Below are 22,485 nucleotides of genomic sequence, written 5' to 3'. Positions count from 1 at the left end.
CACACTTTGCATACGCTGCAGTGTCTAGCACAGTATTTCAGGGAGGAGGGAGAAAGGAAATAAATTGGAAAGATTAGTGAGAAAGAACTGAGTAAAACCTGAGCTTGTGTTATTATGCAGGATGGGTGATAAGGTGAAGGAAGAGGCATTTAAAGACCCATGTTAAAGCTTTTTACATTGAATTGATTGAAGATTGACCCTCTGTATGTTTGTCATATTTTCTTTGTTTTATGCAATTCTTTGCCTACAGCAAGCCAGAGTAGTCTGAAACTTCCTGCTTACCACCTGTATCCTTTTGCTGTCTACCCACTGAGCTCATTTTCTATTGCTTCCTGTTGCTGTCACATTTGCTCACTCCCCCCTCCCCACCCACATTCTCTTTTTGGGGTTCTGTTTCCTGTAGTACATTAAAAGGCCAATGAAAACATGCCCCAGATGGTGCTGTTCTTTATCATGATCTCTTGCCACTTTGTGTTCCTATTTAAAAGAACAAACAAAAAGCAAAACAAAAAGACACATGCTGCTGGTTTGTAACCCAGCTGGCTCTGACTTCTCTTATTCTTGTCTTTGCTGTTCTCTTTCAGTCTTGGTTTCTACTGTTCTCTTTTTCTTACTTCACTCTGCTCCCATTTCTGCTCTCCTCCTTGTCCACCACCGTCATAAAATCCTTTCTCTTCCTCTCTGACTAGGGGGCATATTCTCTTACTCTTGCTTCCCTTTCTGAATCCTCTCTTCTTCTGTTTTCTCTTTTTCTAATTCCATTTCTGTCCATCATCTTTTCTCTGTTTTCTTCTCCGTTCCCCCTTCAGCCTTTATTATCTTCAATTTTAACTCCTTTTTCCATTCTTGACTATATCACTTTTTAAAAGTTAAGCAAACAAACCTCAAAACAAAAGATGTAACTCCCCAGCTGTATCCAGGCCTTATTTTACACTTCATTTCCATATTCCCCATTGCTTTAATCAGAGCCGACTCCATGCTTCCCCCTTCATTCATTACTTTTTGTTCTTTTTCCCACATTCCTTTCCCATAATACATTTTAAAAAGTAGTAATCCTGGCTATTCTCCATGATTTCCAGGCCCTACTCTATGTGCCTTCTTTTTTCTTCTTTCTGTTTTTCTTCCAGTGATTATGTGTTCATATGTCGTGTGTGCGGGAGGGGTGGAGAGAGAGAGAAGGCCCTAAGATGAGGAAAATGTATGGCTAATGTGCAGCTACAATATGGAGCCCTGAAATACTGGTTATTTTACCTCTTTTGAAGCCTTAGTGGTGAGAATTAGAAGCAGGAGCCAAATCAAAAAGAGAGACTAAAGAAGTCATGTAAAAAATTGGAGGGTGTTTATAGCTGTTTTTGTAAATTATGCTTTGTGGGTAATGGGGTTGGAAGTGTAATTGAGGTAAAAGAAGCAGGATAAGTAGACCAAACATGGACTGTGGGGAGCTCTCTGCTGAAAGATCTGTAGATTTTCTTTCCTCCCTTTCTGACTGCACCTACTACCAAGTTCTGTTCATTAGAAATGCGTGTGGTTTAACTGGTCTTTCTAAAAATGCAAATTTCCTATGATACTAAGTCTCATTTAGACTTTGTGTGAATTAACTCTTAATCAGATTGTGAAAAGGAATTTGAATTTTATTGGAGCGTATGTGTGGGAAGGCCAGTGGAAGGAGGGCAAGTTCTAACGGCTTGTAGAAGGCCCTGTGTGGGACAAGAATATCCTTATATTCTTTTATAACTCTTGTTTTAAATTCATTGCATTTTTTAACTGACAGAGGTATTCTTGTTGCCCTGGCTTAATTTTTTATTTTATTTTATAGGTGAAAAAACCAATGCAGAGAAAGTTGACTTTTTTAGGTCTTTTATCTTCTTGGTGATGGAAAAGGGACAGTTTTATCCATTGTTCTCTTTTATAGCATCGTATTATTTTTCTGAGATAGCAGGTTCCTAGCCGTTCCTTGGCCTGAACTGGGAGGAACAAGATCAAAGGGAAAAGGGACAAAAGGTAATATGTATGTGTGCCCTACTGCCTCCTCCTTTCTTACTCCCTTTATTATCACCATATTATAATCTTCTGGATTTCCAAATTTGGAGAACAGATCCCACTTGAATGACTAAGGATCTGTTGTATTGCTGATGAAAGAAAACCAACAAAAATGCTATAACTTTATTAAAGAGGAAAACTAATAACAGGTATATTTAAAAGTCTTTTTCTGCTATTTTATTTATGTTCATGAAAAGCATAACTTCTGAGGTAGAAATTCTGTCTAGAAATTCTGAATGAGCAGGAGGGAAGCCAGAACTGACTGGAGATTCAAGTGGTCCAGCGTTACTTGAGAAAGTTGAATGTGTTTAAATCAGCAGGTCCCAGTGACATGCATCGTGGGGCACTTAAAGATTTGGCAGATATCATTGCAGAGGCACTAGCAAATTACCATGCACAGGATGTGAAAAGGGCAGAGTAATGGTAGTGCTTCTAAACCACCACTTTTGTTAGTCTAGTGCTCTTCACCACCTCCCCCAAAGCCATAGAAACAAAGAAGCTATACAAAACTCACATTATTTGCATTGCATTGGCCCTTGAAAACACCGTTTACCCAGCCTTGCCCCATTTTCAGTTGTTATTTTCCCAACTTATTCATTCTAAATATAAATCCAGTATGGGTTTTAAAAGCCCATATAATGTCTATGGAAGATAGTAGAAAAAGGACCTCCATTCAAAAGTGTTTCTAGAATTCCAGTTTTCAGAGTACTTTTAACAGACTGCCTGATTTGATCCTCCAACCAACCCTGAATGTTTCTGGTGTACTGTGTAAAGATAAAGGTTTACAATTATCTTTACGAAGGTTTGTTACTAATCCATACCATCTCCACCTGTTTGTTTATATGATATATTCTGCCTGCTTCAATAAAGGGATTTGGGATAGGATGCATATACACTAGGTCAGTTTCATATAAAGTCATAGAATAAAAGATAAATTTCCCTCTTCTAGGAACCTGAGGTGAAATGATTGCTATATTTAAATTAAGTTCAATTCTCAGCTTTGGCAGCCAAAACAGAGGGAAATATGATGAATTACGTGGTTTTTGTTATTAAAGAGAAGCACATTATTTTTTTTTTTAAGGTTTTTTTTTTGAATGTTTTATTTATTTTTGAGAAAGAGATAGAGACAGCATGAGCAGGGGAGGGTCAGAGAGAGACGGAGACACAGAATCTGAAACAGGCTTCAGGCTCTGAGCTGTCAGCACAGAGCCTGACGTGGGGCTCGAACCCACGAACCATGAGATCGTGACCTGAGCTGAAGTCGGATGCTTAACCGACTGAGCCACCCAGGTGCCCCGAGAAGCACATTATTCTTTACCTTATTTGATAGTTATTTATATACACAGTGTATTATGTCTATAAACTCCTGTAGGGCAGGGACCATTTGGATCTATGTTTTTAGTCAAGACAGTGTTTAGCATGAGTGAACAAGTGGTTAAATAGGATTTCTTTTAAAGAAAGTAGTGTTATTTGGTACTGAAATCCAAGAGAAAACGTGTCATTTGAATTCTTGTGAAACACTGAGTAATACAAAACACAGCCAGAGTTTTATCAGGTATGCAGAACAGTTCTTTGTAAAGCTCTTACTTTTACTAACTGCCCCTATAGAACAGAGGGGACAGCTGGGAAGGGCAAGGTGGTATTTTCAACAAATCATCAGCTTCAGAGTCACATGGATCCAGTTCTCTACTGCTCGGGGGTCTGTGACCTTGGAAAAGCTGTGTAACCTGGCTGAGCTGTAGTTTCCTCAGTCATTGAATAGGCTATTAATACTTTTTTCAAAGGGATTTTAGGTTGATTAAAGGACGTAATCTAGGTTAACTACTCAGTAGTGTCTTTTTAGAGAAAATAATGTGAGCTGAGTGCTTTGTGCAGCCATATAGTTCTGTTTGTGTTTGTGCAGCCATATAGTTCTGTTTATTCCTTCTCAGCCCTTTATGCTGTAGTTGTCATATATAGTAGTTGTGTTTTCACTACAAAGCCCACAATAAAATGTTGCAATTTTTACTTTATTATTTTTTTTAGGATTATTTATTTATTTTGAGGTATGCAGAGAGAGAGGGAGAAAGAATCCCAAGCAGGCTCCATTCTGTCAGTGTGGGGGGCCCAGTGCGGGGCTGAATCCCACAAACTATAAAATCATGATGTGAGCCGAAATCAAGACCGGACGCTCAACCGACACAGCCACCCCAGGCTCCCTGCAAATTTTACTTCAAATAATCACATACATTTTTTTTTAACTTAGGAGAAAAAAAATATATATAAAGTTATCTGTTTATTTCCTATATCTAGCACTCTTCATTGCTTCCTGAATATCTGAGGTACCCACCTGATAACATTATCCTTCAGCATAGAGAACTTCTTTTATCAGTTTTGAAGTGCAGATCTGCTAGAAATGAATTCTCTTAGTTCTCATTTACCAGAAAAAGCCTTTATCTTGACTTCATCCATTTTTTTGGGTATATGTTTATTGAGGTGCAATTTAAATATGGCAAAATTCAATTTTTAAGATAGTTCGGTGAGCTTTGACAAATGCATATAGTTTTATAGCCACCACTACAATCAAGGTGAAGGAAATTTCTGTTACCCCAAAACATATCCTTTTACGCCTGTCGAGTCAGTCCTCTACCTGTGTCCACATCTCCTGGTCGCCACTAATCTAATTTCTGCCCTGATAGTTTCATTTTTTGCAGAATTGTATGCAGAAAATTAGGCAGTATTCAGCCCTCTGTGTCTGTTTAAGTTAGCCTAGTGCTTTTGAGAGTCAACCATGTTGTTTGATGTTACTGCTGAGTAGTGTTCCATTGATCTGTTGCATCAAGGTTCTTTATTCATTCACTAGTTGATGGACATTTGGGTTGTTTATAGTTCTTAGCTATTATGCACAAAACTGCTTTAAACATTTGTGTATAGGTCTTTTGTTGATGTATGTTTTTATTTCTCTTGAATATCAACGCTTGGTAAGTATATATCTAATTTTATTTTAAAAATTTTCACACTGTTTTCCAATTTGGCTCCAAATTGCCATCGTGCATTCCCAGAGCAAGATGGGTTTGTAGTTGCTCCACAGGCTTGGCAGCACTTGCTACTGTCCTATTTTAAAATGTCAGCCATCGTTGTAGGTGTGTAGTGGTATATTATTGTAATTTGGATTTTGCCAGAGACTGTTGATGTTGAACTTTTTCTTAATGTGTTTGACATGTGTGTATTCTTTGGTGAATTGACTCTTCATATCTTTTATTCATTTTTAAATGGTGGTGTTTGTCATATTATTAAATTTAAATATTCTTTACAGATTTGGATAAAAGTACCTTTATCAGATTGTTTTGCAGTTATTTTCTCCCAACCTGTGGCTTATGTTTTCATTTTTATTTATTTAAAAAAATTTTTTTAATGTTTATTTTTTTGAGAGAGAGAGACAAGAGTGCCAGCAGGAGAGGGGGAGAGAGAGAGGGAGACACAGAATCCAAAGCAGGCTCCAGGCTCTGAGCTGTCAGCACAAAGCCTGACGCGGGGCTCAAACTCACAAACCGCGAGATCACAGGCTGAGCCCAAGTTGGATGCATACCCTACTGAGCCACCCAGGTGCCCTTATCTTTTCATTTTTGTAACAGTATTTTTCAAAGGGCAAAGCTTTAAATTTTGATAACTTCTCAGTTTTTCCTTTATGACATGTGCATTTTTGTGTCCCTTGTTAAAAAAAATAATATTGCCTAACCTAAGATCATAAAGGTTTTCTTCTAGAGGTTTTATAGTATTTTCTTTCATATTCGGCTTATGATTCTGTTACTGTGAGGAAAAAGTTGAGGTTGATTTATTTTTATGTCTTTGTCCATTTGTTCCAAGACCATTTTTTGAAAAGTCAGTCAATTGTGCATTGGTTTATATTGGCACTGTTGTTGAAATCCACTGACCGTGTAAGTTGGTATCTATTTCTATACCTTCTACTGTGTGAAATTGATCTACATGTCTTTGCGTAAACCAATTTCACATTTTCTTGATTATTATAACTAGACTAAAGTCTTGAAATTATAGAGGATAATTCTTCCTATTTTGGGTTTTTCTTTTAATACTGTATTGCTTTGTCTTTCCATTTCTATTTTAGAATCATCTAGTTAATTAAAAGAAGAAACCAGCTAGGATTTTAGTTTTGTTGAATCTCTACATTTATTTGGGGAAGAAATATCTTTGTGGTAGTCTTCTGATCCATGGACATGGTATATATCTCCTTTTATTTAGGTTTTCTTTACTTTTCTCTCATCATTCTTTTCAGGCCTTCAGTTTACATGTCTTGAACATTTATTGGCAAATTTAGGTATTTTTTTGATACTGGTACTTTTTGATGATCTTTACAATTTTTACTTGATAATAAGTATAAAATGGCATTTTATTTAATTGCCTTTTACTTTGCAATCTTGCTAAACTCAAGTTAATTTAGAAGCTCTTTTGCAGTTTCTTCAGAATTTTCTGTGTAAACCATCACTCCATATGCAAATAAAGACATTTCTAATTCTTTTCAGTCTCTAATTTATTTATTTATTTATTTATTGTACATGTCTGGACCTCTAGAAAATATCGAATAGAAGTGAGGAGAGCATACGTTCTTATTTTTTCCTGATCTCAAAATGAAAGGGTTCTCTTTTACCAATACTTATGGGGACTAACTGTAGAGTTTTTGTAGATGCCCTCCATTAAATTGAGGAGGTTCCTTTCTATTCTTCATTTGTTGAGGATTTTTATTAGGAATGGCCACTTTGTTTTGTTCTGTTATGTTTTGTTTTTAAGAGAGAGAGCAAGTTGGGGAGACGGGCAGGGGAAGAGAGAGAGTGAGAGAGAGGGAATCTCAACCAGGCTCAATGCTGGGCTCAATCCAGCAACTCTGGGATCATGACCTGAGCCAAAACCAACGGTTGGACACTCAACCAACTGAGCCCCCCAGGTACCCCTAGGAATGGATTTTTTACATGATTTTTCTGTTTATGATAATCACATGGTTTTTCTATTCAGAGGTTTTATAGACATCATTTAGGTCATGGTTAAATGATGAAATGCATTGTTTAAACCATCCTTGAAGTTTGTAAGATAAGCTCTACTTGTTTGGGATGCCTGGGTGGTTAAGTTGGTTGAGCATCCAGCTTATGATTTTGGCTCAGGTCATGATCCCAGGTTTGTGGGATTGAGCCCCACATCTGAATCTGCACCTAGAATAGAGCCTGCTTAAGATTCTCTTTCCTTCTGCCCCTCTCCCTGGCTTGTGCACACACGCTTTCTCTAAAACAAACAGATGGAATCAACTTAAATTTTAAAGGTGTTTTTTTTTTTTCATCCAAATAGGTGAGGGATATTGGCTGTACCTTTTTTTTTTTTAATCTAATGTATGTGTCTCATTTGGATCAGAATAATGCTGGCCTCCTAAAATGAATTAGTATGTGTTCTCTTCTCCTCAGTTTTCTGGAATTATTTGTGTAGAGTGCTCTACAGTGCTAAAAGAATTTGGCTACAGTTTTGTAGAGTTCACTAGTGAAATTCTGAGCCTGGAGTTTTCTTTGTAGGAAAGTTTTTCACCATGAATTTAATTGCTTTAATTGGTATAGAGACAATTGAGTTCATCTCTTTGTTCTTAACTAAATTTTGGTAGTTTGTCTTTCAGTAACTTGGCTCATTTTGTTGTCAAAATTTTTGTCATAAATTTGTTTATAGCACCCCCTTATTAAGCTTTTAATGTGTGTAAGACCTGTCATTGCTGACAATGGTAATTTGTATCTTCAGTCTTTCTGACTTCCTGATTGGTTAGTTTACGTATTTCTCATTTTACCAAATTTTTTTTCCAAAGAAGCAGCTTTTGATTTGACCTTTCTCTAATTTCTTTAAAAATTTTTTTAACATTTATTTTTGAGAGAAAGAGAGAGCAACTGCTCGCGCATGTGCACACACGAGTGGGGGAAAGGCAGAGAGACAAGGAGACATCTGAAGCAGGCTTCAGGCTCTGTGCTGACAGACCCGGAGCCCAAACCCATGAACCTCGAGATCATGACCTGAGCTGATGTCGGATGCTTAACCAACTGAGCCACCCAGATGCCCCTTTCTAATTTCTTAGGAGGGAAGTTCATATCAATGTTTTGAAGCCTTTAAAATTTTTTTACTATTAATATTTAATACTTTAGATCTTCCTCTGAGAACTACGTTAACTTCATCACCCTAGCTTTCAGAGATTATCTTTTCATTTTTATTCTCTTCAAAATACATTCTAATTTATCTTCTTTTTTTTAAATTTCTTTACCTAATGAGTTATCTTGAAGAGTTGTTCAATCTTCAAATATTTGGAGATTTAATTTCACTGTGGTGAAGACAACCTTTGTATAATCTGAATTCTTTAAAAGTTTATTGAGATTTGCTTTGTTCCAGAATAAAAGCCTGTCTTAATGACCTATGTACATTCTTTTCAAGACCTTACTAAAGGACTCTGCTTTTGCTGAGTAAAGCGTTTCATAGAATTTAATACATCAAGTTGTTTGATAGTGTTCAAGTCTTCTGAATCTTTACTGATCTTTTTTAATCTACTTTTTTATTAGTTATTGAGAGAGGGGTGTTGAAATCTTACTATCTATATAGTTGTGGATTTGTTGATTTTTGTTTTCACTTTTATCAGTCATTAATTCATGTATTTGGAAGCTCTCTTTTTAGGATTATTATGTTTTATTGAATTGACCCTTTGTCGTTAAATGCCTCTCTTTCTTTATTCCTGACAATGTTCTTTTTTCCTAAGTCAACTTTCTCTGGCATTAATATAGCCAGCCACTTGAGCTTTTGTTTAATTCATATTTACAAATGCCATCTTTTTAAAAAAATGTTTACTTTTGAAAGGGAGAGGGAGACAGAGAATCCCAAGCAGTCTCTGTGCTGTCAGCACAGAGCCCAGTGCAGGGCTTGAACTCACCAACCACAAGATCATGATCTGAGCTGAGATCAGGAGTTGGATGCTTAACTGACTGAGCCACCCAGGTGCCTACGTGCTATCTTTTTTTTACAGTCTTTTTATTTTTAATCTATATGTGTCTTATATTTAAAGTGTTTCTTTTTTTGTAAGTAGCATATAATTTTGTTCTTTCCCTGACCTTGGGTAATTTTCCTACACTCACAAGTAGATTAATATTTAGCCGGAAACTTGATGAAACCACTCTTCAGGAATGTGGAGTTTTCTCTCTTTGTAGCCCATTCCTCTCTGGTATTTTTTCCTGGAAATTCTAGCCATTTGACTTGTTGAAACTCTGTGGTCTCTCTAACTCAGTGGGATAGGTGGGCTCTGGTTTGACCATCCCTCCCTACATTCTGCCCTTGAGACTTCAACACAATAAGTTTGGGGTAGTCTAAGATGCACCTTGTTTTCCTATTCTCCAGAATCATTATTCTACCCTGCCTATTATTTTGTGTTCTGGAACTGTGTTTCATATGTTGTGTATTGTTTTCTTATTAGTTATGTGTGTGTGTGTGTGTGTGTGTGTGTGTGTTGGGGGGGGGGTATATGGTCCTTGTTGCTGTATCATAGCTGGAATTGTATCTTTGCTTTCATTCTTAAAGTTATGTTTGGTGTATATGGTATTCTCATTTAACAGCTTTCTTTCTTTTACAGTTTGCCACGTGTTTTTCTGTTGTGTACTGTCATTTTGATGATTGGTCAGTGGTCATTACTTTTCTTTATGTTCTGTGTCATTTTTCTCTGGCTTCCTTCAAGATTTTCTCTCTCCTTTTTTACTTCTTAGGAGTTTGACTATGTGATGTGACTAGTTGTGATTCTTTTGTATGTATCTTGGCTATAAGTCACTGAAATTTACTAAATTTGGGGAAGTTTTATTATTTCTTCAGGTTTTTCTATGCTCCATTTTTTACTCCCATTTATTGAGATTCTAGTAACACATATGTTAGACCTCTTGCCATGTTCTACTGGTTATGTTGTTCTGTTTTTTAAAAAGAGCCTAAGTGTCCATCAACAGACGAATGGATCAAGAAGATGTGGTTTATCTATACCATGGAATTCTACATGGCAATGAGAAACAATGAAATCTGGCCATGTGTAGCAACATGGATGGACCTTGAGGGTGTTATGCTGAGCGAAATAAGTCAGGCAGAGAAGGACAAATACCATATGTTTGCACGTATAGGAGGATTAGGAGGAACTTGACGGAGTAACAAGGGGGAGAAGAAGGGGGGATATGGTGGGGGAAAGGGAGAGAAGCAAAACCATGAGAGACTCTTGAATGATGACAAAAACTGAGGACTGATGGATGTGGGGGGGGAGGGGGGATGGGCATGGAGGAGGGCACTTGTGGGGATGAGCACTGGGTGTTATGTGGAAACTAATTTGACAATAAACTATTAGAAAAAAAAATCTTCTTTCTTTTTCTGTTGGTCAGGTTGAATAATTTCTGTTGCTCTATTTTCATGCCCACTGACTTTTTTTCTATCACCTCCAGACTGCTGCTAGGCTTATTCAGGGATTTTTAAAAAAAAATTTCAGATATTATATCTTTCAGTTTCGAAATTTCCATTCCTTTTTTAATGGTTTCTATTTCTCTGCTATGTGGGAAGATATAGGGGTGAGGAAGCATTCTGTAGTCCTATGATTAGGTCTGAGTCTTGTGATAAGCCTGTGCCCCTGGATTCAGAACTTCACAGTGCTTCCTAGGGTTGTGTTTTGTTTTGTTTTGTTTATCCCCGTAGGTGGGACAGGAAATCTAGAGGGGTCTGGAGCTGGGGTTTTTTTCCCCACTAAATTAGGTTCTGATAAAACTCCCAACAGGTTAGGCTCTGGTAGTAGAGTTTCCCCTTCCCCTGGGGGCAGGCCTTGTTAAGAAGAACAGAATGCAGTGACATATTTCAAAAATTTGTTTTCCTCCATCTCTCTGCCAGAAATACAAGGGAATTTTTCTCTGATATTTCCTGTGAGGACCTGGTAGAACTCCTGGAGGTAAAACTCAAAAAACTATATTGCTGCCCCTCCTCTTGCCATGGCTTGGTGCACTGGACTTTTTAACTTTCACACTTCACTACACCAAAGTCTCCGGCAGTTTGTCAGTTACAGTTTAGGTTTTCCTACCCTGTTTCTGGTTCTGCAGAGGTTTCTGCACGCAGTAAGTTATGATTCTCTGTATCGGCCTAATTGACTTTACAATTTCTGGGATAGTGATTTGCACTTCACTTCTTTAATGGATCTAAGAAGAGTTGTTGATTTATTGGTTTCTACAGATTTTTACTTGCAAGGATGGAATGATGACTTTTAGGCTTCTTAGATGCAGGATCATGAAATCTGAAAGCCTATTTTGGCTTACCTCGAGTATAGTGATAATGGCTACCTTTAGAATCCTTATCTGCAAACTCCCACATTTTATTATCTGAGATCAATTTCTATTGATGGTTGTCCTTTCTCTTGACTTTAGGTAAACATTTTCTGTTTCTTCATACATTTAACAATTTGGAACTCTTCTATTAAATCTTGTGAATGATACATTGTAGAGGCTTTGGATTCTGTTATGTTTCTCTGAAGAATGGTTTTTTTTCCTTCCTTTAATTTCTCAGGCCTGACAGCCATCTTGACTGTATTTAAACTTCATACTGTTTTTTTTTTCTTACTGTTGACCGCAGGTAACATCTCATCAGTTCTTTTTGCCTTAACTGGGCTGTTCGAGTGTGTTCCATTTATGCATAGTTCAGTAGTCAGTCATATATATGGGTAGACTTTATTTGTAGACTTTGGAAGCTACCCCTCTCTGACTCTAGTGTCCAGATTTCTCCTTGCACTTTCCAGCTACTGTGGTAGCACCAGTCACTGACCTCTGATTCTTTAACCAGTAAGAATGCAGCTTTCTCCCCAAATCTTAGCTTTCCTTTTTCTCCCATCCACACTGCCAGCGCTGTTAATTGATAGTAGCTTCAGGTAAAGAGATATTGTACTGTTCTTCTCTTCCAAGTGTCTTCTTCCCTCCATTTTATGTCGGCTTTTGCTTGCTCTCTAATGCCTTCGTATATAGTCATTCTTTTTTATTCATGATTCTGTATTTGGGATTTCACCTACTCACTACATTTTATTTGTAACCCCCAAATCACTGCACTTTCAGAGACCTGTACAGAGCAACAAAAATTTTAGTCTGATGCATGTGGTCCTAGCTGTGGACAAACAGGCAGTGCTCCACCATCTTATATAAACTTTCCAATGGTAGCGACCAGAGGATAGAGATGGTAGGGGGCAGTGTAGTATATTGTGGGAAGCTGTAGTGTGGCAAGTTGGACAGAATTCGAAACCAAATTCTGGTACCTGTGAGTGAGGTGGCCTCAGGCAAGTCACTTAAAATCCCTGAACCTTGTTTTCTGTCTTGCAAAATAAAGAAAATAGAATCTTCAGGATGAGTTGTTTTTAGGATATAAGATTATAATTTGTGGGAGGGTGTGTGTGTATATTTCCCTTAGGAGTAATGGTTCAGTATTCAGAAATTTATTGTGGCAACTTTCTAGTACATAACTGGTGTGAATAACTAGACTAGGGTGTAATTATTATTTTTTACATTTTGTATAGTTTGTAATTGTTTTCTACAAGATGACTGGTCTGAAGAGAGCTTACTCCATCATTATCCACAATTCCACTCCACTTTCTTTCAATTTTTAACAATTGTAAACTGTTTTACAAATTAAAAAAAAAAAACAAAGCAGAAAACAAATGTCATTATTGCTGCCACCAAATGGAGATAACCACAATTAATGTTTTGCTATCTGAATTTCCTTTCTTTCATCTGTACAATAGGATTCATGTGTGTTTATATGTGTATTGCTATTTTTCTGATTTCTGGCCAGATGTTTAACGTCTCTCAGTCTCAGTTTCTAGATCTGTGAAATGGGGCTAATAAAATTACGTAATGTAGGATTCAGGGGGCTAAAATACGTGAAGCACTTAGAACTGTGCATGGAAGCCAGTTAGTTGCTATAGAACTAGTAGCAATTATATAACGTTATAAAAGTGGTATTTTACCATAACTCTGCCATTGTGAGTTGAGTATGCTGAGCAAATTGTATGTTATTGATAACTGGGTATCATTGTTATGGCTGAGACTCAGTTGTTACATTTGATGCTACCTTTGAAATAAGATACTTTCGGCTCTGGGTCCTACGTTAAGTGCTCTCAAAGAGGAGCTTTATCTAATTTTTTGCTTCTACTGTTTGAAGTTTTGTTCCTTTTGACAGTTACATTTCTTTTTATGGCTGTCAATAAATTCTTCTGTAGGTTTTACTTTCTTATTTACAGCTTATAGTTTGCTATCTGTGGAGAAACTCTGTAATTAAATTTGTTGAGGTAACAACTGAAATAAAAGTGTACATTAAATATGTGACTTTGAGAGCACCAGCATCTGCCTTGCAGATTTTTATTGCATTTTAGAAGAATTAAGAGCCAGAATTTTTATTTTTAAAAGCTTTATTCTATTAGAAAGTATAATAGTGTCTTTTTACCCACAAACTAAAGTAATTCATTGAAGTAGATTATGCCAGCACGATGACAAAATTTTTGTTAGAGTTTTCATTAAGTAGGATAATTTTTGTCTAACAGATGTAAAAACTGAATGTTGTAAGGAATAGCCTCAGTTTATTTTTAATACAAAGAATGTGAATAGTATATCTAGATATAATTTTAGTTTTTAATCACATTTCTTTTTTTTTTTTTTTAGGTTTATTTTGAGAGAGAGTGTGTGTGCACATGCACACACGCAAGCGGGGGAGGGACAGAGACAGGGAGAGAGAGAATCTCAGGTAGGCTCAGCGCTGTCAGTATAAAGCCCAATGCCGGGCCCAAACTCACAAACCATGAGATCATGACCTGAGCCAAAATCAAGAGTTGTATTCTTAACCGACTGAGCCACTCAGGCTCCTCTTAATCACATTTCCTGTTTTTGTATATCCATCATTCTGTGTCTTTCTGTGGTTGAAATTTAATGAATAGTTTTAAATGTGTTAAATGAACTCTTAGGCATTGGTACTCCTGGCCTGCCTTTCTGTGTCAATGTTGTTCACATCACTGTTTACTTAGTGTATAATTTGCTGCTGGTGGCTACTCCAGTTTACTTTCTTTTTTAGCTTCATAGTGTAGTTTCTTTTTTAGCTTCTTAAATATGGTTTGCTAGGTTCTTTCACCAGCCCTTTCTTACTTCCAGCTTAGTAAGCATGAGTGCTACTTGGGATAAAAGAAAGGTTAGAGCAAGAATAGAAGTGGCAGCATGCATTGAAACAGAATGAAGTTAAAGGAGGAAGAGTAGAGGAATAAGTGAATGTGAAACTGATCATAGTGATTGATGAGTAAGGGTTTGAAATATCCTTAGTCATCGTGAACTTCTCTGTGGCTCTGATCTCCCACGTCCACCTCATCACCATATCCTGTCATGTGCCGCCTTTGAAATATACCGAGTCAGAATCTGATCATTTCTTAACATCCACACTATTAGTTACCCTCATGGTTTAAACCACAATTTTCACAGCCTGGACTATTGATAGTTTCTTAAAGCTTTTTCCTCTAATTTTCTATACCCAGCAGCTAGAGTGATCCTTTCAAACATAGTTCAGATGATGTCATTCCTTTGTACAAAACTCTTCAGTACCTCTACATTTCACTTAGAATAATATCCAGTATCCATTTTATGGCATGAAAGGCTCTATATGATTTAGTTCTCTGTTACCTCTCCTATTACTATCACCCATTTCTCTGCTGTCTTGGAAGCTGTGAGTACATTCTTGCTTTAGGGCTTTTGTGCTTATCTGTGCTTATTTTGTGCATATCTCCAGGCTATGCTCTCTCCTCAGTAGTTTGCATGGCTATCTCTCTTTGTTCAGATCTCTGCTCAAATGTCATCTTATCAGAAAGGATTTCTCTGATTGTCCTTTATAAGGTAGCATCTTCTCCCCATCATTGTCTTCCCCTTTTCCTATTTTCTTTTTCCTGATGTAATGTCCTGCTGCATTATATATTTTATATGCATATGTATGAACGTGTTTATGTATATAATGTATATATGTATTTAATGGTTTTGCCATACCTGCTAAAGCAGAAACCATTTTGTTCATTTCTTTATCCCTAGGGGCTGGAATAGTACCTGGCTAGACACTCAGTAAATATTTCTTGAATGCCTGATTCAATAAATTGGATGGGATGGATAAAAAAACATTTGTATTTATAAAAGAAGCCAATGGGCATATAATAGCATTTAGAACTCAGTAGAGGTGTAGAGGGTTTAAGTAGGAATGTCCTTGGCAGAGAAAGTATTAGAGTGAATATGTTAGTGCTAAGGATTGTTTGGTAGGCTGGTTACTTGTACGGATAGTAAAATGTGAAGTCAGAAGGCTTTCTGAATTGTTGATCTTTTCTTTTATCCACACAAGACAAATTTGTTCTCTCTATTTGCTTATTTGACTCCATTCTGTATGAGTAGAATTTTTTCTTTTTTTTTTTTTTAAACTCACAGCATGAGCAAGCCTTTTCTTTACCCTCCCCTGGCTCTCTAGTTTCTTGTCGGGGCCAATTTCTAGTCCTTTCCTGCCAGCTTGATTGTCTTCCCTCTAGTGGCTGGCCCTCATCTCCCTGGTTTCTTTTATGTCAGGGAGAGCGTTGTATATGTGCACTTTATCCCTGAGTGCTGAGAGAGGACTTGTCAAACTGACAGATAGGATGACTACTGGTTGCCACTTGACATGGAGAATGGCACCTTTAAAAGTGCATTTGCAGCTGTGGGCCTTCAAGAGACTCAGTGTAAGAGACTACTTTATCAAGTAGAAATAACCATATTGGTGAACCTGTGGTATTTATGTTGTTAAAATATATCCTTTCTATAAACTTATATTTCTCCCTCATATTGTCCACACTCGTCTTACATGATAGGTATTTTTCATAGGGTAAATATATGAAAATAGAAAACACCGAGATTTTTGAAGACAGGTGTCCAATAATGAAGTAGGCATATTACTTCATTAATTTGTTCTCTATATCACGTCATTTATCTCCCTCCTCTCTTTTGACACCTATAGTAGCTTCCTAATATCCGCTAAAATATAACTCCTGAAACCAACATTTAATGTGATTCATAATATACTTCTTAACCTATGCTTTTTATTTCTCAGCTCCCTCTCAAATTCTCTATACTCTAGTCCACTTGCTTTCAGAGAGTTCTTTGCAGCTCCTGGGACCTCCTTGGAGAGGTTGGAGATGAGTTGGCAGGATTCTGTCTCTCTTCCTTTGACCAGAGCCTTTAGGGTTTCATCTCTCTCTTTGCATAATAGGCTCTCTTTAAAATAGGGATCTGTAACTAAAGGAACATTTGAAAGTTACTCCGTTTGTCTGATCTCTTAATTAGCCTGTGTGTTTGTCTCTCTGTCTCTCTCTCTCTCAGACAGATGCATACACACACTTGCTCAAAGCCCTATACTACTTCTTGTAGCTTTCCTCTTCTCTGTAGTTTCCTCTGCCTGAAATGCTATTGCCGCCTATTGATCACTTATATATATAGTGTGCTTTGCTAGTGACTTGGAACACTATGACAGTTTTACACATTTTTGTTCTAAAAAACTTCTAGTGAACTGGGAATTAACTATTTACATGATCAGAATCCTTAAGGATTAATACATATTTTGTTAACTTAGGCATTGTATGCATCATGGACAAAGACAAAGAGATACTTTACCTGAATGTTAGAAATATTAAATCTTGAGTTTGGGCTAAAAGTTTTTTCTTTTTCTTTTTTTCTTCATTAATTAATTAATTTATTATTTTAAATGTTATTTATTTTTGAGAGTGAGAGAGCAAGCGTGAGCACAAGTGGGGAAGGGGCAGAGATGGAGACACACATAGAATCCAAAGCAAGCTGTAGGCTCCGAGCTGTCAGCACAGACCTTGACATGGGGTCAAACCCACAAACTGCCAGATCATAACCTGAGCAGAAGTCAGACACTTAACCGACTATTTATTTATTGATTAGTAGATAGTAATCTCGATGCCCAATGTGGGGCTCAAACTCACAACCCTGAGATCAAGAGTCACATGCTCTACCGACTGAGCCAACCAGGTGCCTCAGGCTGAAGTTTTTTTCAATGAATAGGTGCTTTTAAAATATTGAAAAAGTTTGAGGAATGATTTTGGCTTGCATATCATCGTTTTACCTGTAAGTTTGTTGTTGTTGTTTTAATAATGCATGCTGTTTATGAAGCTGAGAAAGATTATATTTTGTCTTTGAAGTTTTTTTCTAGTATTACTACTTTAAATTTTACAAAGCAGTTTTAAAAATATTTTTGTTGAGTGTAGTTGACATACGGTGTTAACTTTTTTTTTTTAATCCAAATGCTTTTTGCAGTCCTAGGCCTGCTTCTTAGCTCCGTGATGAAATGGTGACTCACAATTTCCTTTTCTTAACAATTACTGGCAACTTTTTAGTATTATATATAATACAGTTTTTAAAGATATATATTATTTTTATATGTATGTATGATATTTACATATTATAAAATGCTGAGTTCTCCAAAGATGCTTTGATTCACACTAGAAGTATTTTCTTTGCTTCTGTTTAGCAGGCAAGAAGTGTATTTCATAATGAGAATTCTTTCATTTCTACATACTTTTAAAGCTTCAGTTTTCATGTCTTGGAAATAGGATGTTAATGATGTGATATTAATTGTTCGTGTTTAATATTTTTCACTGTAGAGTGTTAATATATCATTGTTACCTAGCAGGTTGTAAGGGATAGTTGTTGCCGGTGTAAAGCATTCACAATCACGTCTGTCAGAAAACCTGTGATTCTCAACAAAGAATTTTCTAGTCCAAAATGCAATAGTTCCCAAGATTGAGAAACCCTGAGCTAAATATCAGTCTTCCATCTTATCTAAAATATGTTTATTTTTCTTTTAAGAAAAGTATTTATTTCTCTCTTTTTAAATTTTTTTTTAACATTTATTTATTTTTGAGAGACAGAGAGATAGAGCAGGGAAGGGGCAGAGAGAGAGGGAGATATAGAATCCGAAGTAGGCTCCAGGCTCTGAGCTCCTAACGCAGGGCTCGAACTCAGACCTGGGATCATGACCTGAGCCGAAGTCAGACGCTTAACCGACTGAGCCACCCAGATGTCCCTATTTCTCTCTTTCTATACTGACACACAGATTTAGTCATTATCTTGATAATACCTTAAAAAGGTTAGTACATCTCATGTTACAAAAGAACGGATCTTTAAAAAAATAATTTTTTTTTCTAAAAGAGAGATATAACTGTGGAGTAGCTGTCTTTTGTTTTTTGCTTTCTATCCTTTTTTTTTTTTTTCTTTCCTTTTTTGGGTTGTCTGAGTGTGTCATTGGGATAAAATGAAAATTAGAGAAACTTAGTAAATATTCCTGTCATCAGCCTTGCTGTCAACTTGCGGCAGCTGAGCCTTATTTTAGGGTCTCCATCTAACAAAGTAGATCAGGTCCCCTAATAGGAAGAATTGCTTCCCCCTAAATATTAATATAGAAAATGTTACTAATTTCTCTTCTCCCCTTACCACCTTGTCCCTCAAACACACGGTGTTAACAGTTTCCATACCTTTATGTAAACACTATACCAATGTTAACATTTTCTATATTCTTCCATACATTTTTCCACGTTCATATAAAGAACATTTAAGGATTTTGTTTTGTTTTGTTTTGTTTTCTAAAGTAATCTCTACACCCAACGTGGGGCTTAAACTCACAACCCTGAGAGCAAGAGTTGTACATTCCACCAACTGAGCCAAGCAGGTGCCCCACAGAACATTTAAACTACACATGGTAGTTTGGGTTATTGTTCTTAAATAACTTTTCTGAGACCTACTTCTTCACTTTTACTATGTAATATTCCTAGTCTAATTGATAGAGATCTTGACTTTTTAATAGCTGTATGATACTCTAATAAAATATACATACAGAGTGCTTGTTTCAGACTTTATTGAACTTTTCAGTTGTTTTCAGGTTTGGGAGTATTTTTTAGTTCAGTTGTTTTGTTTTTTTTGGTTTTTTTTTTTTACCACATTAAACAGTAATCCAAGTACATACATACTTTTGTGCTGAGTTTTTTTTTTCTAAAAATGAAACTGGTTTAGTAACATTTAGTCCAAAGAGGGGAAAATGAGGATAATCACAAATTGTTTGATTTTGAATTTTCTTTGGAATTTGTATTTGACCAATATTTAGTTTCAAACTGTGCAGTGCAATCAACCACAAAAGATCCTGACTCTATGCCATTTTGAAGGTAAATGTCATTTTTTTTTAAGTTTTTATTTATTTTGAGAGAGAGAGAGACAGCGTGAGTAGGGGAGGGGTGGGGGGGGGGAGGGAGAGAGAGATGATCCCAAGCAGGCTCTGCACCATCAGCACACAGCCCAATGTGGGGCTCGAACTCATGAAACCACGAGATTATGACCTTAGCTGAAACTGAGAGATGGACACTTAACTGACTGAGCCACACAGGTGCCCCAGGAAATATCATTATTGCTCAGCCTGGCCTGACCAGTGGCTTTTTCTTGTTTAAGGGAGGCAAGCAACTCATTTAGTTAAAAAAATACAACAAAAAAACCTGTAGGTCCAGGGACTCTTGAAAGAAATGCTTATTTGGGTAAATATGTTGTTTTTAAAAATACTAGTTAAAATTTGTGAAACAGATTGTTCAAGAAAAAGAAAAACACCTTGTTAATCTCTTTTTTTGATAAAAGGATCATAATACTGTCTGGAAACTTTGAACAAGCTGTCAAAAAATTGAGAATGTGCTTTTTATTATTGGAAATATGTGTATCTGCTGACTCTACATCTGTAGATGCTAAGTAAATATATTTTAGGTCACTGATCTGCAAGACTTAATGGTATAAAAATAAGCTGGATACATGGATTTTAGTCATAGCTCTTATTGACCGGTTGTATGAATATGTCAAATTTTCACCTCCTGGGATCTTTCCTTTTCCTTTCCCTACAGAAACTTGATTGTTTCTAAAAATTTTCAGTTCTAAATGCTTTGATCTATTATCTTGCATATTCTTCTAAAAAAATATGTGGCGTATGGGGCACCTGGCTGGCTCAGTTGGTGGATCCCTTGATCCCAGGGTTGTAAGGTTGAGCCCCACATTGGGTGTAGAGATTAGGTAAAAATAAAATCTTTAAAAAAGAATTTATTTAAAATGTAATAAAATTATGTGACATAATAATACATTTACATAATAGCCCTCTGTTGTTAGGTTTACATTTCTTTGAGTTAGTAAAGAGTAAATTTTTAAAAAAGGTAAATCAGCATTGAGTAGTCAGGTAGGGATTGGAGATGATAGGCGGTTTTACGAAAAATGGTTTTAAAGTCTATAGGTGCTTAAGTGATATTTAGTATGAAATTTGCTCAGCAGTGGGGTGTGTGTGTGTGTGCCTGTGTGTGTGTTAAAATTCATCAGCCAAGAAAATTATATCCTAGATATTTTATCAAGAATCATTTATTCCCATTTGTGCCCCCAAAAGACATTTGAACCCTTATTTGCATATCTAAGTGGCAGACCTCTAAACTTAAATTATCCATCAGTTTAATATGAAATTGTACTGAAAAACTTATTAATACATTTGCATATGCCATCTAAGTTCGAAATATGACTTATCAAGTAGTGAGCAATGCTGCAGTAAGTTAATCCTTATGTTGTGGGACCATTCTCATGGTGAGAGCACATTATAAAACATCATATTGTTTCCAGATGTACAGAAAAGGAAACAGTGAATGTTTTATTATTTTGAATGAGCAGCACAACTTGAAAGTGCTATACTTATGAAGTCTTTTTATAATAGTTAGCCTTTTCAACTGATTTCATTATGCTTTTATGTTTATTCAAAGTTTTTAAATGTCTTAACTAAGAGGATGTATTTTTTGAATTATTTCTAAGCTTTGTGGTGTTTCCCTGATCAGTATATGAATGGAATTAGCTATCAGATAACAGAATGCCTGTGTCCTCCCCTATACTACCTCAAGATTCGTATTGTAACCTCTGGCATTAGCTTATCAAGCCAACGTTTATTTTCATAATTTTGTCTGATAATTCTGTACAGTGATTGTTGGAGGGATGTGGTTCGTGAAAACATTTGAGGTTGTGAAAATACTATTTGCCAATATTAGCAATAATGAAGTTAAATTTCATGTCATACACTCTCTTATAGTTATTTGGGAGTTTGAATCCTGAAAGTCTTTATAAAGCTAATACTGCAATCTAGAGAGTTGAGTTTATTTCTCATGTAATCTCAGAAATTAGGGTGCAGGAAAATAGAAACTTATTTTGTAGATTTAAGCTCTCTCTATATTATATTTTAATAACATTGATATTCTGCTTGCTTTATGAAACCTTTTATTACAAACAGTTATGAATATGAACATCTCATTTGACTACTGATGAACAGAGGGAAAAATCTAAATTAAAACTTTAAATACCACTATTTAATTACCCAAATGGCTTTGACTGTGTTAAAGACTGCCTGGGATTATTCTGTTTTTCAATTTGTTTTAATGCTTCCTTGGTAAAAGCTGATGGATTCCCAGGCCCATTGCTGTCACTGATGAACTATATAAAGATAAATGACATTATGGTAAATTCTACTTAATGACACATTTTTAATTTTCAGAACACAGACATTTTCAGGCTAGTGAATGAAGGCTAATTACCTCAAGATCAGAACAAAATAACTCCTCATTTCGAAAGATAATAGAAAAGAAATGTTGCAGATTAATGATGCTATTTATCTTTAAAGGAAAAAAATTTTATCTTTATCCAGATAGCATAGCTCCCTGAGGAGCGTGGTTATAAAATGAATCTGAAGTCGCAACTTAATAGGTTATTAAAATTGTTTGAGTGCAGGCTCTTCTGCTTTAGTCTTTCCATAAATTTAAATTGAAGGTCTGCTGTATTCAAAAAGGAGCAGCTTGTTTATGAGGCCAGAGGGAGCAACATACGTTACTGACAAAAGATGCGCTTAACCTCATTCTAATATCTTGCTTTTTTATTTCTCTGAATGAAACTCAACTATTTGAGAAAGTATTTTGAAATTTATTACCACTCTTAATTGATACCTAAGAGGGAGGACCACACTTGTTTAAGTTTAAAATAAAAATGAAATCTGTAAATGCTCAAAGCCTTTCCTAAGTACATATAAATCAATTTGTAATCTGATTTAATTGCACTTGTGTGTGTATATGTATGTATATTTGCAAACATTTTAATTTTTTTACCTAAGTGAGAGGAAAATATCTTGGCCTGTGAGGATGTGATTTTTGTGGTCACAGCTGGAATTTACGTAGGAATTGTTAAATAAATCATTATTCACAGTTAAAGGATTAGCAATAATCCTTTTGCTACACTCCCACACAAGTAACAAATAGTGAGTCAGAGAATATTACTTGATCATAGAGGC

General features: G+C 36.1%; 1 protein-coding gene and 1 non-coding gene across 4 annotated transcripts in view; one reads left to right on the top strand and one right to left on the bottom strand.

The window, feature by feature from the left end:
• ZCCHC7 (zinc finger CCHC-type containing 7) overlaps window positions 1-22,485 on the top strand; it is a 249,292-nt gene that overhangs the window by 85,211 nt on the left and 141,596 nt on the right. The window lies entirely within an intron of this gene.
• On the bottom strand, window positions 17,056-17,128 carry TRNAK-CUU. The gene has a single exon. It is a non-coding gene; the product is annotated as a tRNA-Lys (tRNA).

The sequence above is a fragment of the Hyaena hyaena genome, unplaced genomic scaffold (genome assembly GCF_003009895.1).
Source record: "Hyaena hyaena isolate Hyena2069 unplaced genomic scaffold, ASM300989v1 scaffold_93, whole genome shotgun sequence".
Lineage (NCBI taxonomy): Eukaryota > Metazoa > Chordata > Mammalia > Carnivora > Hyaenidae > Hyaena > Hyaena hyaena.
Note: the sequence above shows the minus strand (reverse complement) of the source record. Positions and strands in the feature narration are given on the sequence as shown.